General features: G+C 38.8%; 1 long non-coding RNA gene across 3 annotated transcripts; it reads right to left on the bottom strand.

Moving 5' to 3' along the window:
* Nucleotides 1-280: 280 nt before the first annotated feature.
* LOC110438286 (uncharacterized) lies at nt 281-16,813 on the bottom strand. Of its 3 annotated transcripts, none has more exons than XR_015522266.1 (4): nt 14,377-16,813; nt 13,270-13,360; nt 822-998; nt 281-547 (listed from the first exon to the last, which is right to left on the bottom strand). It is a non-coding gene; the product is annotated as an uncharacterized LOC110438286 (long non-coding RNA). The 3 variants fall into 3 exon arrangements; XR_015522265.1 differs by lacking the exon at nt 13,270-13,360 and adding an exon at nt 5,347-5,619 and having other exon boundaries at nt 14,377-14,596; XR_015522267.1 differs by lacking the exon at nt 13,270-13,360 and having other exon boundaries at nt 14,377-14,596.
* Nucleotides 16,814-17,576: the final 763 nt, after the last annotated feature.

The raw sequence follows: 17,576 nt of genomic DNA, 5'->3' as shown, positions 1-17,576 counted from the left end.
CATGGAGAAATTTGGCCATCATCACGTACTGTTCAGCACTTTAGCCGTCATTATGGCAATGGGTGTGTACTAGATAATAAATCAGCTTTTTAACTTGTTTTTACTGTAAATCTATAAACATTTAATAATCTGTTCCTGTTTGATCTTACATTAGTTTTATGAGTCTCTGTGATTTTTATTTTGATCCTGTTTTAGGTTTGGTGATAAGATGTGCTGATAAAACATGTAATGATGTAAAAGAGCAACAGGTGAGAATTACATTTAACACAGAAACTTTTTCAACATCATCTCACACCTTTAGTGCTTTTTATTAAGCTGGTAGAACTTTGGTTCTTCTGAAAAACTTGAGTTGCAGCTATTCATTATTTGAAAAACCATTAACAGAGTAATTGTATATATGTAAAATTATAGTTGAACTTAAATACATGTTGTATTTATGGCCATTAAATTTAATCCACATAATTTGTTCTTTCAGTTGGTTGAAGCGGTTTTGTTGAAGCATCTCAGTGGAAACAGATCTTGTCAGAGCGAGTGCATCTTCACTCTTCTGGGTTCAAAAACAGATGCAGGAAAACAGAGTCAGAGAAGTTTCAAGCAGCACTTTTGATTTTAATTAATGTCATTTGAATACATGATATAAAAATGATAATGGTTTTTGTATATTTTTTATTTTTGTGATAAGTTTTCAAAAGACCATATGAACTTGTTTCTGGTTTTGGTTTATCACTTCAGCTGAGTTTAACCACACTGTTATGACCTAAACTGGTCACCACAAATAAGAAGTCGAGTGCGATTGCGGTAGAAAAAATATATTTATTTACTATTATCGAAGGTCATGTTGCTAGCCCACTCCGGTCCAAGATCGATCCCAGACGAAAAGTAAGTTACCAGATTCCACGAACAGCCTCCTCGCTCCTCGTCTGAAACAGACACGCTATTTATAGCAGAGCAACTAAATCACAAACCGGTGTTCTCAATCCCGGCGCTATCAGCTGGACCTGCAACACACACACACCCACACCCCAGCCACAAACAACCACAAGGGGTCGTCACAACACAATGTAGCATAAGACTTTCTAGACAAAAATAAGTTGCACAATTGCAAAACTACTATTAAACTGTTTTATATACCATTCTGAGAACTTTAAAATATTAAAATCAGTTCTGGTTTTCACTTGGCATTAAATCTGAAATAATAGTGTATTTTTGTTACTTATAAACTGCTGTAAATTATCTATATTTGATAGGCTAAAAAAACCTACAGTTTACTACAGTATTAATTAGTTCATCAGTTTACGAGTACTTAATACTTACAGCATGCTTTAGCATTTTTTAATAAAGTGTTGCAAATAACATATAGTATAATACAATTTACTATAGCTTGGTTCAAAAACATCATCACCATCATTTCTATGAAAAATTACAATAGTATTTATTTGTGTGTAAACACAGAAACAAAAACAAAAAAAAACAAAAAGAGAGAGACTGACACAAAGCCAAATGCAAAAATTTAGCTTGTAGTAGAATATTTTAACCATTTGTTTTGTGTTGGACAAAAATCAACGTCTAATGGTGTTACAGCTTGATGTTGTGTGGACGTTACCACTATGACGTCCATCAGACGTTGGATTTTGGTTGCCATACCTGATGAATAAATGTCAGTATTGGACGTCAATATGATGTTGGTTTAAGATGTTGGCTCAATTTTGGTCACTTTAACATAACCTAAAATCAACGTCATTTTATGTCATTATTGGACATCAAAATAATGTTGTCCTTAGAGGCTAGACATTGAATTTTGGTCACCTGACATCATGACCTAAATCTACCCTAATATTAACGTCTTGTGACGTTGTGTTCCTGCTGGCCAGTAACTTGATGCACTACAGAATGTTACGTTTACACACATCCACAAATTAGATGTAAACACATCAGCTTTTAACAGCGTAATACTCACTACTCTTGAGTACTTTTGAAAGGGCTACTTTTTACTCATTCTTTCAGTAATATTTACAACAGATTTACTACAACTACATTTTTAGGCGGGTATTGGTACTTTTACTCAAGTATGATTTTTCAGTACCCTTTTTCCACCACTGCAAAACGTACACGGATCCTAAATGAAAGTAAAAGTGCCAAACTGCAGTTAAAGTTGACAAATTAAAAATGAAACACCCGAAATTACATGAAACTTCAGAGGAAATGTGGTGATGCAATGACGTTAATTGAAATATGTGCTATAGCATGTAAAACAGGATCATGAAAGGCGCATTGAAAAAGCAACTCATGTAAACACCTCAATCATATCATCATCTTATTCAGATTAAGGCAAATAATTTGATTACTGATGTTCATGTAAACGTAATCATTGATTGTTCCCTTTCAATATAAAGGTTTCTGCTATATTGACTTACAATATCTTATTGTCATATAATGGTGTAACAATTTAACTGAACTGCAGTCAAATACCAAATAGTTTTTAACTATTTTTAAATAGTTTTTTTTTTTGTTTTCTTTTACGAAGCATGCGGTCCTCAGACACTTATGGTCATTTACATTATGCGTCCAGTTAAGTGGTTTGAGTGCATTCGTAAAATATGAATCATTTTATAAATGCACTTTCAGAAAGATTTTAGATCACCTGTTCTACGCCATACCTTACTGCAAACATACTTACTACAATAATAATAAAAGTAGATAAAAGTGGAGTCGTGTACTTATTGCAAACACAACCATATAAAAAATCATGTTGCTTTCCAATTCTTGTGAAGCCATAGGATGTTTTTATGTGTGGAACGATTTAAAAAATAAGAAACGCTGTGCTGTGAATTGAATGGTTCGGGTTTTTATTTATAGGTACCATCCCATCTTTAGTCTTAACTGTCCAAATAGTTTTGAGAGCCACTTTGTGTTTCGTAGTGTACAGAAATGATCCGCTCTGTTGTTCATCCCTTTTACCAGTTCTTAATACTCCTGCTGTCCGCCCTGCGTGAGCTTTTTTATCGCGACTGTGATTGAGAAAGTTATTTTAAGTTAGGTGACACACCGCAGCCCCAATGAGTTACGTATATATAGTGTTTTGTTTCCCTTTACTGTAAGCACTGACCAACATGCAAATTATATTGTGAAATATCCATATATACTCCAATTCTCAAATATATGATCATATTATTTAATAAATGAAGGGTTATGAGTCTTTAAACCTGAGGTGTCCAAACTCGGGCTGTCCAGTTCAGTTTCAACCCCAATCACACACACCTGGGCTAGCTAATCAAGCTCTTACAATGCTTTCTAGAAACATCCTTGCAGGTGTGTTAAGGCAAGTTGGAGCTAAAATCTGCAGGACAGAGTTTGGACACTTCTGGTTCCGCAGGAGATTTAAGCTGCTGGATTTACAACACGTTTATTCATCATTTTCCTGTCTGTTTAACTGGAAGCGTAATAGAGTAAATGTTGGAGTAAAATAAATGAAGTTTATTTCTAAACTCATTTTGAGTAGTGGTGGGCAAAGCGAGGCTTCATGAAACACTGAAACAATCGAAGCAAATGAGTCAAAGCTTCGAAACGTTTCGAAACCCCACTCTACGGTAACACCTAGTGGTCATTTATTCATGTATTGCACCGAAACAGCTTCAGCAAGAACATTTTAGCAAATTGAGGTATTAAACCCCACTTTGTAGAAATATATATTCAAGAGATTTAGTGGAGCAGTTATGGTTTCTGACTTCCATGTGGGCATAGTGGGTTCGAATCTAGGCAGATACAGCTATTTCGAAATGCTTTAATACCAGTTGGTAATGTTTTGTTCTTGTTTCGTTTTGTTTTAACATTGGTCTGACATCCGAATAAACACTTTTTGAATAAATAGGTCTTGTTTTGATATTAAAACGGTTATTGCTAGATTAGACACAGTTGTGGCCAGAAGGTATCAAGAATGTTATATTATTCATTAAATTTCCCATTTATTGTATTTCATTAACGTCTACCCAAACCCTAAACCCAACCATTAGTACTGTAAAAATATTTATTATTGTTTTAGTGTTACAAAAATGATGCTATATTGATGGCGTATCTGCAGCTGTAATCTATTTAGGCTACACCATAAAACAGAAATATGATTAAAATACATAAAACCATGATTTGGGAGTATTTGTACAAGTCGGGATTCGAACCCAAAAGACATTGGAAAAATAGTAACAGCATGCACACGCACAGTCCACTAGGCCATATGAGACAAGTAAAGAATCAGACTCCGGCAGTAACATGTAGATTTGCCAGGTCTCGAAACGCTTCTTAACTGATCGATGCTTTGAATCACTTTAGTCACGTGACCTGGGTGTTTCGGATCATGCTTCGGTGCAGTGTTTCGAAACACTTGCGCTTCAGGATCTCGAAACTGTGTTGAAATGTCAGTTTCACGTCAGCCATCCCTAATTTCGAAAGGGATCGCGTGCTTATGATTTATCACAGCCGGTCTCACATTAGCTAATCATGATCTCCCAATCATATGATTCCTAAGTTACTATAAATAACCAGTCTTCAGTCTACACTTATCTTCTTCTGGAAGATACTCCCCTTCCTCCCCTTTTACCAAAGATCGAGCGGCATGGTGGCCCAGTGGTTAGCACTGTTAAGCCCAGAGCAAGAACATTGCCCGCCCTGGTCCCCACCAGGCCGGTGGGTGTTTCTGTGAGGAGTTTGTATATTCTTCCCATGTCCATTTGGGTTTCCCCCGGATTCTCCGGTTTCCTCCCACCATTTAAAGATACACATAATGCATAACAGATTTAACAAATCAGGCACTTGTCTAGCTTCCTTCTTCTCAAGTGTTCCCTTAGCTACTGCAGCCGGGGAGTTTTTGAGATACACGTGAGCTCAAGCTCCCTTCTTGCTCTGCAAACGGGAGGAAGCCCTGGGCTCAAGGATCCCTTGAGCTCAGGGCTCTCTCCCGGGATAGCGTGCCAAACAAGCTTTTGATGGATCATCAGCTAAGTGTGAACTCCTGAAACAGTGTGTCTCTAATATGAATAAAGCACATTGTGCAGTTATATTTAAAAATAATTATTATTGCCACCTCCATAGTCACCAGCGTGTATTTTACAAATCATAAATGTTGCTTTTTGCTAGTAGTTATGTGTATTTGAGTGTCTGAAACCTAAAATAAATACTATATGTTTGAAAACACTGTTAAATTGTGATTTATGACCAACACTGCATATCTTTTCCAAGCCTCAGCTTAAAAAAAAAAGTTTAATTTCAGCAGGTAAAGGTTTGAGTTATAAACGTTTTAATCACATGTGTGTGATTGTACATGTGAAAGAGTTCAGATCACACAGAGTCACTGACTCCATCATTGGCTCCGAAACGACAATCAAGACTTTCTCCTTTCTCCGATTCCTCCATAGGACACCACCATGTCACCCAGTCCTTTCCACTCAGCCTCCCTGTAGCAGCGTCCAGACAGACTCTCTTTACACAGAATCTGTGGGAGGCCAGTAAATCTGTCTGGGTGATCAGGATAAATCATCGGCTCTGAGTTATGCACCAATGTTTTGTTGTCCTCTGCAACTGAGAGCATTTCATGTGCCGTGTTTGGATCAAGAGTGAGATTACAGGCATCTACGAACAAGAATAAGTTACAATAATAGGAGCACAAATACACAGTTAAATATAAACACAACACTTTCATTTTTGCTCTCATTTTCAAGAGCTGAATTCAAATATTTTTTTCTATTAGGGATGCTCAAAATAACTGATTAACCGTTAACAGAAATGGTGCATTTGTAACTGATTAATGGTATCAGTTAAACGACATTAAATTATATTACTTTTTATATTTAAAATTTTGGCTGCATAAGGGGCTGATTACAGCGAACGCGCTTTTTGCATTGAGAAGGGTATTTTTTGAATGGTTTACTAACAGCCGTGAGTGTTTTACGCACTGCTTAAGCCTAGTTCACACTACAGGATTTTAAACATCAGCAGATCGCTGTGCTGATCACACTACATGACTTGACTTTGTGTCTTTTAATCTCTGTGGTGTTCACACTACGCAACACTCCGTGAACGATCCACAAGAGGGGGGTCACACACTACATGATCTGACAACATCTCATTCCCCATCAGCTCATTCAAGCTACCAAACCACAGCCAATGAAAATTTGAGGGAGGAGTCGTCAGAAAAAGCTGAACACTATTGGCTGCTTGTGTGCTGATTACATCACTGACAGCGTTTCAAGCTTTGGAGAAAGCATTTAAAAACATTGTCAAATCAGCTGATTTATTAGCGGATTATTCACTCATCTGCAGGTTCCAGTGGATAGATACACAGAGAGTTTTTAATTTTTGTAATTTTATAACTCTTTGAAAAATAAAACTAACATATTTATAACACCCTGCCGTTTTCTAACTATTAGTGTATTTCTTTCTGACATTGTTATTTTATTTTATTACAAAACAGTAAAGAACTGAGCATTTCTGCCTTAAAATACCATATTGGTCAAAATGACTGCATGCATGTCTGATACTTTTCGCTGTGACTTTAAATGTGTGCATTTTCTTGCCTGGCAACTTCCTGCTAACATAAACAAAACTTTCTGATGGCAAAAACATCAATTTACTTCAGATATCTTTCAAAACTGCATATTCTGTGCTGTTAAATAGCTCCTGTTTGAAAGTGAAAATGAAAGCCAAGACCTTTAAGTGTTTTAGTATCTTAACTACATATTTATAGGCTGTATTACAAAAAAAAAGATTATATTTTTAGGGTAATGGTGTCATTAAATATGATGCCAGACATTCAAAGCTTAATTTTAATATCTCAATAATAGCTTTGAATGTAAATATGTTGTGACAATATGGCGCTTTATATGAGAACGGTCAGAATGAGCAGTATGGTAATTCTAATAGTTACACAATTCTAGTTCCACTGTTAATATAGCCTACTCTCATGTCTGTGTTAACGCAGAATGAAGCGAGTGCACCGATGCCCATTCTGACCAATCAGATGTTTCTGCTGAGCTCCTGAACACACAGGCATTCAGCTCATGCTGATATGCTCTCTCATTGGCTGCAGCTCGTCACTACATCTGACCACACGTGTGGTTGAGTCAGCCGACTGCTCTGGAATATTTAGCATGCTGAATGTTGGATTTCCGTCTGCGAGGTGTCTGCGACGCGTCAGCGAGCCTCGTTGATGCATTGTTCAGTAGTTCACACATAAAGAGCGCCGAGCGCCCGCAGATTTCTTCCCGATCACAGCGCAATCTGTCGGCGAGCTCGTTAACTTCCAAATCGGGCTCAAATCAGGCTTAAAATCCTCTAGTGTGAACTAGGCATTATGCGCCCTGCATGCCTCACGTTATACTGTTGTGTGCTGTGTGCTCGTGGTTGAAATAAAACTCAACCTTGAGCGGAAAAACTTGTTACGTCTGTCGCGTCTTTCATTCTTCAATAAAATGAAAGCAGAGGCAGGGTTTCTGTTAAAGTGCCTGCAGTGTTTGTGTTGTCAGAACAACAGGTAACTTTTAATAATGGAGAAGAGACTTGTGGTCGCATTTTCAAGTATCCAGAGCTGTATTACTTTACAAATCATGAACATCACAATGTTATTATATATTACAATATATCAACATGGACAGCAAAACTCGCGCACAATAGACCAGCTGATTCAGTCGTTTCCTATAGTGACATTGAAAAAGAGCATCGCGCTTCTTTTTTTCTTGTCAACATAAAAGGCAGTGAGGTCCACCTCGCGTTTTTAGAACAGAAAAGTGTGATCGGCCCCTAATGTGCAACACATATTTGTTAACTCGCGGGACAGTAACACGTGCAACCACACATGCCTACAGACGGATTTTGTCAAAGAAGCAAAGCAAAATGAAAAAAAGGATATTTCTGGTTACAGTTTGACTCAAACCAGCGCTGATGCTGATCGCCTCTGTGCTGCCTGAAGCCGCGTCATAAACTTAATAAATAGGCTATTGATGACTTAGTGTTCAACTAACAAATCAACTTTTTCCATTTAGAAAATGTGTTATTTATAGTTCTTATATAATATCAATTTTTAAAATAGCCTACATAATCTATGAATAAAACAAATCCAATGATTTTCTTACATTTTTCATAATGATAACTCTGCACCAAACTGAAGCTTTATTTTCTTGCTTATAAAACATGTATGCATATGCTGTTATATGCTATAGTAGCCTATACTTTACAAAAAGTCAACATACAAGCCCTTAGGTTCAAACGCACTGGCAGCGTGCACACATGAACCACGAGTGAGACGGGGGGAAATATGTCATTATGACAATCTTTAAGCTAATGACTTCTAATAAAATGTTAAAATGGGTTTTGTGACATAATAATAACAACGAAGCATTAATTAGATGCATGTTTCCAGAGGAGCGATCGATTTAATAGCCTGATATTTTTATTTGACGGAAAAAAAAACGATTGGACAAACAGCCTATGCCGGTTCTTAAGGATTCAGTCAGTGTTTTCGTTTTGTAATTAAAATTTGCCATTTCAGTGAAAAATATCTAGGGCAGGCCTGTTGTTTTATTGTTTTTATTTAGTTGATTCTTTTTTCTATGCTGTCGGAAACACTGCAGGTGCATGAAGATGTTCTGTTATGTTCTGTATGCTGTTAGCATGTTAAAATAAATCAGTATTTAAAAATATTTAAAGGGTCACAAAATAGAAAATGTCAATTTTTTATATTAAATAATATTTGAATATCTGTCTGTTAATGGTTAATATTCGGTGTGAATAAGTGCTATAGGCAAGTTTCAGGTCTGTAAAGTCTAAGAAGGAAAGCATTAGTATTTTTTTTTTTGAGTACAGTTAGTGGTATATCCAGACAGGCCATTGCAGATTAAGAAGTGAAGTGGAGACTAAATAGTTTAGTTTTTAGTCGTTTCTTGAAAACAGCGAGTGATTCTGCCATTCTGATGCAGTTAGGGAGTTCATTCCACCAACTGGGCAGATTGAATGCGAGCGTTCGGGAAAGTGATTTCTTCCCTCTTTGGGATGGAACCTAGAGGCGACGTTCATTCACAGAACGCAAGTTTCTGGAGGGCACATAAATCTGCAAAAGTGAGAGCAGATAAGAAGGAGCAAAGCCAGACGTCACTTAGTAGGCAAACATCAGAGCAGCAACTGGCAGCCAGTGCAAACGGATGAGCAGCGGAGTGACGTGCTCTTTTAGGTTCATTAAGGACCACTCGTGCTGCTGCGTTCTGGAGCAGCTGAAGAGGCTTGATAGAGTTAGCTGGAAGCCCCGCTAGAAGAGAGTTGCAGTAATCCAGTCTGGAGAGAACAAGAGCTTGAACAAAGAGTTGAGCTGCATGTTCAGATAAGAAGGGTCGGATCTTTTGGATGTTATAGAGTGCACATCTGCACGATCGAGCAGTTCTAGAAATGTGGTCAGAGAAGTTTAGTTGGTCATCAATCGTTACTCCAAGGCTTTTCACCATTTTGGATGCAGTAATGTTTGCCCCATCCATCCATCGGATTGAAAAGTTATGGTGTAGAGTCGGGTTGGCAGAAACTACAAGCATTTCCATTTTTGCAAGGTTAAGCTGAAGATGATGATCTTTCATCCAGTGTGAAATGTCTGACAGGCAGGCTGAGATGCGAGCTGGAACCAAGGGATTATCAGGATGAAAAGAGATGTATAGCTGGGTATCATCAGCATAGCAGTGGTAGGAGAATCCATGTTTCTGGATGACTGGTCCTAGAGATGTTGTGTAGATGGAGAAGAGAAGTGGGCCAAGAACAGAGCCTTGAGGTACCGCAGTGTTTAGATGCTGTAGGTTGGACACCTCTCCCCTCCAAGACACCCTGAATGACCTGTCAGAGAGGTAAGATCTGAACCATTGTATAACAGTGCCCACAACGCCCAGTGACTCGAGCGTAGATAGCAGGATCTGGTAGTTTACAGTGTCAAAAGCAGCTGACAAATCCAGCAAGATGAGTACTGATGATTTTGAGTCTGCTTTAGTCAGTCTGAGATCCTCCACAACCGAGAGCAGGGCAGTCTCAGTTGAGTGGCCTTTCTTAAAGCCGGATTGCTTGTTGTCCATGAGATTGTTTTGAGTAAGAAAGTCCAGGACTTGATTGAACACTACCTTCTCCAGAATCTTGGCCATGAATGGAAGCAGGGATACTGGTCTGTAGTTTTCAAGTAGTGTATGGTCCAGGTTGGGTTTCTTTAGCAGTGGGGTTACCCTAGCCTGCTTAAATGAAGTGGGAAATAAACCAGAGTCAAGAGATGTGTTAATTATGTGAGTCAGTGTTGGTATGACAGCAGGAGAGATGGCTTGCAAGAGATGAGAGGGAATGAGATCAAGTGGACAGGTGGTTGCATGACTAGACAGCACGAGTTTGGACACCTCAGACTCAGAGAGCTGAGGAAAAAGAGGGGAGTTTGTGTGGTGTCGGTGGTGTACCTTGCGTGTTTGTTGTAGGTGCAGCAAATTGAGCACTGATTTTTGCAGTTTTGGTGCTAAAGAATGTAGCAAAGTCATCAGTAGTAAGTGTGGAGGATGCGGGTGTAGGAGGAGGATAGAGGAGGGAGGGAAATGTTTTAAAAAGTAGGTGAGGATTAGTGGCATTGTTGATTTTTCTGACGGAAATATGTCTGCTATGCAGAAGTAACCTCAGCCGAGAAAGAAGACAGACGAGTTTGGTATGTTAACCCGCTGGGGTCTAAGGGTGAATTGGGGTTCTGGAGAAGTTCTGACATGCACTGACATTTGTGTGGTTTTCAGTATATTAAAAACATATTATTGGCTAAAGTGTGATAACACTTTAAACAGCACAAGTTGGGCTACAATAATACCTAAGCAGCATGTTTGTGTTTTTGAGAAAGAAACGTTTATGCGTGGTTAGTGAAAAACTAAAATTTTGAAGTCACTGAAACAAGGCCGTGAAACACACAGAGAACATTTGTGCACAAGACTTTTGAGAACTGGATCTGGTAGTCTAGTGTTTTTGCTTCAAAATGATGTGAGAATCATTTTGTTAACTTGCTCACAGAAAACAATATAATGAATTGAAAATTCTAAGTCACTTTTTAAGTGAAATTGATTTATTCGAGAAGGTGTGAACTATCATTACTATGCAGTGAGTCACACCTGAAGACAAAGACCTGCATAATGAGCTGCATAATGAGCCATCAGACAGGTACAGTATGTGACTAGGAGGGAAGAGTTTCAAGGAGGAGTTAGAGGAAAGTTTCTATACGTCTTTGTTTGCAGTTTATTTAAAGTATATTAATCACAAAAAAACAAGAGATACTTTTGTGAGAGTCAGTGCACACTGTAAAACTCATCAAACTTGTAAACTTACACATAGCAAATCTACAGATTTTTTATTTTTTTTTTGTAAATGAAGATTGTCTATAAATAGTTTATAAATAAGTAAAAAAAAAAAAAAACATGCCTAAATGCAACATATTATCTTAAAATTGTCAAACATTTTAAATTAGTTAAAAAAACAATACATCATAATATATGGAATAGTGTATACTAAGTTTGAATTATAATAATACGATTCTGAGTTAGTTTTGGTAATCTCATAATAGAGCAATGTTATTTTATAGAATGAATCTATATTAACAAAAATAACTGTGAGCACAAGAAAGCAGGTGAAAAACACACCATGTGCGATAATGAAATATTTTAAACAGTCGCGCGCATCACAGCAGCTTTTGGCTCAAGTGATCATCCTCTCATTCAGTATTCACAGTGATTATTTAAGGAATAAACGTACAAAGGACACTTAGAAATGTAGAATTGCTGACAGGTATCTTTTGATGAGGAGGGGCGCAGGAAAAAGGCAGTATTTCACTGTAACACCTGGCCTTCTTCTTGACATCAGCGGAGACTCAGAGACACAGGATTATTTGATCCTGGTCCACTTTTGTAGCATTTTTATAAATTTTTGTGACGTTGAAGGCTACATCTTTATTTAACAGTTTGTTGGCATGACACACGGACCAGCATTACTCGCATTACTGACCAAACTCAGAGCACTTCTTGTCTACTTTAGCTCTCTTTGCCACTGGTCCTTTACCTCCATTGTTTTCACATCTGGATTTACATATGAAGCGCGCTTACTGAGAGGCGGGACCACGCTGCTGTAATGAGGCAATATAGGAGAATCCGTACCAGCCCTTACTTTTATACGGATTACATAAAAAGAGATCATTTGTTTACGACTTGAATTGGTTAATGCAAAAGTAGACATATCAAGCTTTATATAGATATCATAAATCATCATCTTTGTTGACTATTTGCCGAGTTTCCTTTCATTTTAGTGACGTGTTTTTCTGACCACAGTCTGCTCGCGTCTTCAGACGCTTGTAATAACAATGCCCCATAGGCGTGGTCGCATTAAAACTAACGAGATCAGACTGAGAAACTAGACATAGCGTTGGTTTCATACCGATTACTTTATCAAGCAATGTTTATTTTCAACATGCATAGCTGTGTTTAAAAGTAGACACTTTAAGCTTTCTAGAAATGCATGTCTCATCTGTGTGCGTTTAGTATTCGCGGAGTTTCAGCGCATTTTACTGACGCGTTTCTAAAAGCAGTTCACGGAGAGAGAAAAGACAGAATGCCTACACTGTTTGTTTTCCTTATTTTGCAAAAGCACACACGTTTGTTGTTGTTGTGAGTGTACACAACAGAAAGAAGACACATAACAGATTCGATTGATGTATTGATCTTATCTGTACGATCAAAACTGAAAGTATCATTTAAGTTCATTTCAGCAGTTTGACGCCACCACAGGTCAAAACGTGTATACGCTGTCTTCGACCCCAGAGGGTTAAAAGCTGTGCAGGATTTTTAGTTTTCCGCCAAATTCTCTCTGGAGCCTGAAGTTTCGAGCAATGCTCACGTAGAGCATCTGAGAGCCAGGGTGCAGGAGGACTGGCACGGGCTGGCCTAGATGTAAGAGGACATAATCTGTCTAGACATGATGCTAGTGTGAAGCACAGTGTATCAGTGGCACTGTTTGTATCAAGTACAGAGAGTTTGCCAGATGGAGGAAGAGAGTCTGAAACAATGGTGGATAGTCTAGTGGGTGAGAGAGAGCATAGGTTTCTGCGAAAGGCAACCAGTGTTGGAGTGTGTGGCGGCTCAGGAGTAATGTGGATGTTGAGGGACAGAAGGAAATGATCTGATATTTGTAGTAGATATACTAGTGTTTGATCAGCGAAGCAATGTCGTGTGTAAATAAGATCTAGCTGATTACCTTATTTGTGAGTAGCAGAAGTAGGTACTCTTTTGAAGTCAAAAGAGGCAAGCAGAGTCTGGAAGTCTGTCAATGTGAATGTTGAAGTCACCTAGCACCAACAAGGGAGTGTCATAATTAGAAAAAGATGAGAGAAGAACAGCCAGTTCATCTAAGAAGTAAACTATTGTACCCGGTGGGCGTTAGATGACAACCACATTTATGTAGAAGGGGTGGATAATGGAGACTGCATAGAATTCAAAGGAGCTGATTGTTGGCAGGGACGGTCTCTGAGTGAATTTCCATTCTTTGGAAATCAGTAGTCCAGTCCCACCCCCTCTCCCTGTCTGACGAGGAGTGTGGGAAAAAGAGAAATTAGCAGAAAGAGCTGCATGTGTAGCAGTGTCCTCCGGCCTCATCCAGGCCTAGTTATTCTGATTATAGTCAGAATATGTAGCTATAGAGGTAATAAAATCTGCCTTGTTAACAGCTGATTGACAATTCCAGAGGCCCACGGAGAGAGTGAGTTGTGAAATAGCAGATACATGTATTGAACAAAGGTTGTGAGGATTACGCCTGCAGCGTACCTCCCGTGCTTTGCGAGTGTTAGTAACAACAGGAATTAGTAAATACATAATAAAAGTGCAATGAGAACAAAATTAAGTGTAGAGATAAAGTAAAGTAAGAAAGTAAAGTACTCAAGTGCTTTGTCTGTGTCTTTGCTCGGTGGAGTCACGCAGGTAGAGGCGATGGTCTTTACACCATCTCATTTACTCACTATTCAATCAGCTAGTGAATAGCTTCACTAGCTGATTGAATTCAGCTGGACAACCAGAGCACTAGCTGATTGAATTCAGCTGGACACCCAGAGCACTAGCTGATTGAATTCAGCTGGACACGCCTCGAGAGCAAAACAACGCCCGAAACTGCGGCGGACAACGAGAAACCGTCCGCGCTCAACACACAAGCTCTTATAGTAACTAAGGAAACAGTGGGTAAACTTTTCTAGTACTATACACAACTGAAAACAAGTTTTAAATGTCCTACAACCTTACACAAAAGCTCAAAACAAGTCTTAAGTGTCCTCAAACCATACACAACAACTGAAACAAGTCTAAATGTACTTACAGGCTGTTGGTCTCGTTGCTAAAGTGCTTCTCCTTTGGCATCAGGATGCTGATAAGACAGCATGACTATTGGACAGGTGTGCTGCAGACAGTCTGGCTGAGTTTTTCACCCTAAAGACTTTTGTTCATACACATGTGAATGTGTTGTGCAGCACACAACAGAATTTAGCTAGTGTAACCACAGCTTTAGACTGGCCACAATAAACGCCTATCTAAAATGTGCTAAACTCCACAACGTGTTACATGTCATAGGGTGTGCTGACTGCAGGAATGTCCACCACAGCTGTTTCCCATAAATTATCGTAAGCCATCCCTAAAGGAATTTCTGAGATTCTGGCAGTAAATCCAACTGGCCTCACAATCACAGCTGCTGCAACAATCACTTTGCAAAAGCAAAGAATGTCTGCACAAACAGTCAGAAACCGTCTCAGGGAAGCTCATCTGCATGCTCCTCATCTTCATTGGGTTTTGACTGCAGTTTGTTGTTGTACAGTTTGTAACTTTTGTGGGCAAATGCTCACATTCGATGGTATCTGGCACTTTGGAGACTAGTGTCCTCTTAAAGAATGAATATTGGTTTTCACTCTACAGGGCAGATGGCAGACAGTTTGTATGCTGTTGTGTGGATGAGCGGTTTTTGAAGTCAACATTCTGAATCAAATTGATAATAGTGGCATTGGAATTATGGTATGTGAGGCATGCTATTATTGGTATTTTGAATGCATAGAAATACCTCGACAAAAAACCCTGAGAGCCATTGTTGTGCCGTTCATCCACAAACATCGGTATTGTCAATTCCTGGAAGCTGAAAACATCCCAGTTTTTGCATCCTGACCTGATATGTCACCCAATGAGCATGTTTGAGATGCTCTGGATCAGTGTATATGACAGCTTGTTCCAGTTCCTGCCAATATCCAGCAATTTCGCACAACCACTAAAGAGGAGTCGACCATCAGTCCACAATCAACACCGTGATCACTCTTTGTCAAGCAGATGTGCTGCACTGCATGAGGCAAATGGTGGACACACCAGACACCTGGTATTATTTGAGAGAAATATGCATCTTTTGTACATGGTCTCAGATCTTTGAGTTCAGCTCATTAAACAAGGGAGCAAAAACGAAAGTGTTGCATTTAAATATTAGTTGAGTGCATGTTCAAATCAAACTTTTTTTAGTTGCATGAAAATATTTTCTGGTTCTGAAATTTGGCAAAGAAAAATAAGTGTTGACCAACATTTTAGAAGTTCCTCTCTAGCCAGGGTCTCTCCATTATGATCCTTGGTACAGACTGTAACAGAAAAAGGTATAAATGCCACTGTGACTTAATTTCTCTGAAGGTCTGTGGAAGTGAATGTTGGAAAATTAAGAAAATAAGAATGACGAAAGTCAAATTATGTTAAAAGAGTCATTTTTATTCCAAAACAAAAGATTTTGTTGAACTCCAGGAGACTACTTTCATTATACAGTCTGAAAAAGGTACTTTTGTACCTTTGCAAAAGTTGTATCTTATATGGTACAGAAAAGAACTCTTATGATACTGTAGGGGATCAACCTACGTTTTAATATCGATCAGGGGTTTATTAGCTCATTTCAATGAATCGGATCCTGAAGGTACCTCAATTCGACTCAATTGAGTCAGATTGAATCAGATTAAAAGATTCACACTTTATCTACCATTTGTCCCGCAAATAGAAGACATCGTATCTCACCAATCTTGTTAATATTATTTACGTGGCCAACGATAATAACATAACACAGTATTGGATGTTTGTTTAGCAAGGTAACAAGATCTACAGCTCGAGGCAATGACTTAGAAGCACACAAACAAGAACACAGTTCTTACAAAATGAGTACAAAGATTTATTGAGCTACACTACGATACATGAAACTAACTACGTAATAAGCAAACAACAAACAAACGCACACACACATTCACACATACACACAGAGGTAGTTCAGAGGATGCAATATGAGTTGACAACGTCCCAAATTAATTCTAATACTTCTTACAAGATCTTAGAATAACACCTGAGAAACCACAAAAGCAGAGATATGGCTTATCTTTAACTGCTTAAGATCAATCTGCACAAGATCAGCAAGAGACAACATTAGTTTGTGTTACTTGCGCCCTTTTTGCTGAAGTCGAATCTCCCTCGCCGGCTGGCCTTGGGGAAACACGGTGCTTCTGATTGGGTAGTTTCTCGCTTCGATGACGTCTTTGGGATTCACGCGCTCATGAATGGCTGTTGTCCTGGGTTACCGAGGTGACAGACTGCTGAGAGTCGGTTTGCGGAAGTTCATGCAGCTTCGGGAGTCCCGAAACTTAAGAGGTTTGCGTGGAAGTTCATAGTGACCCAATCGCGTGGCGACGCGTTGTCCGGGCAGGCGAAAGGGGGCAGAGAGCAAAAGCATGCGCAAGCTAGCTGATGCAAAAAGCAAAGTTTCTTTGTTGCAGGGTGTTTTTAAGTGACCTGGTCTGGTTCGTCCCCATGGCACTGTCTGCCAATGAGCAGCTGCCATGAAGGGTGGGGCCACGCCCCATACTGACGTAGGAAAGGTCATTAATTAACAGACTGCATGTAGATTTCACGTGGTAGAACTCTTGCAAGATTGAAACTGTCCTACATCAAACGTTACAAGAAGAATACTGTTTGTACTACTAGTTTTTCATTTACACCAACATATTGCAAATGTCACTAGCTTTTGTTCAATACCAGACATCATACATTTCAGACACATACAGATTATTTTACTCTGTTATAAGGGTTAAAACAACACATTGATTAACCTAGTTGATTGGAATAAACAGCATATATGGAACATTATGGCATATTATTCAAAGATACATCTGCCTTAGTTCTAACATTAAGAGATTAGCTTTTGTTCATATGCATTAATGTTTCTAGAGATCTCTTTGTCTCTACGAAATTGTGCTTCTCGCAGGATATGCCCAAGGCGAGCACATGACCAGGAGTCAATTAAAAGTCTCGTGAAATGGTTTCCGCTGAAGATCCTGTAAGGGCCATTGTTTTTAATTTAACTGGTTTAATTAATCATTGGCTAGTTAGCCGAAGGGTACCAGAACATCTGCATAGAAGTACTAGTCAGAGGAGCCCGAAATCAATTGGAGCTCTGTTATCCTGATGGTATAAGCCCTCAAGCTAGTTCAATGAATGAGACCATTGGAGATGCCCAAGATT

This window comes from Danio rerio, chromosome 22 (assembly GCF_052040795.2).
Source record: "Danio rerio strain M-AB ecotype USA chromosome 22, GRCz13ab, whole genome shotgun sequence".
In the NCBI taxonomy this organism is placed as follows: domain Eukaryota; kingdom Metazoa; phylum Chordata; class Actinopteri; order Cypriniformes; family Danionidae; genus Danio; species Danio rerio.
Note: the sequence above shows the minus strand (reverse complement) of the source record. Positions and strands in the feature narration are given on the sequence as shown.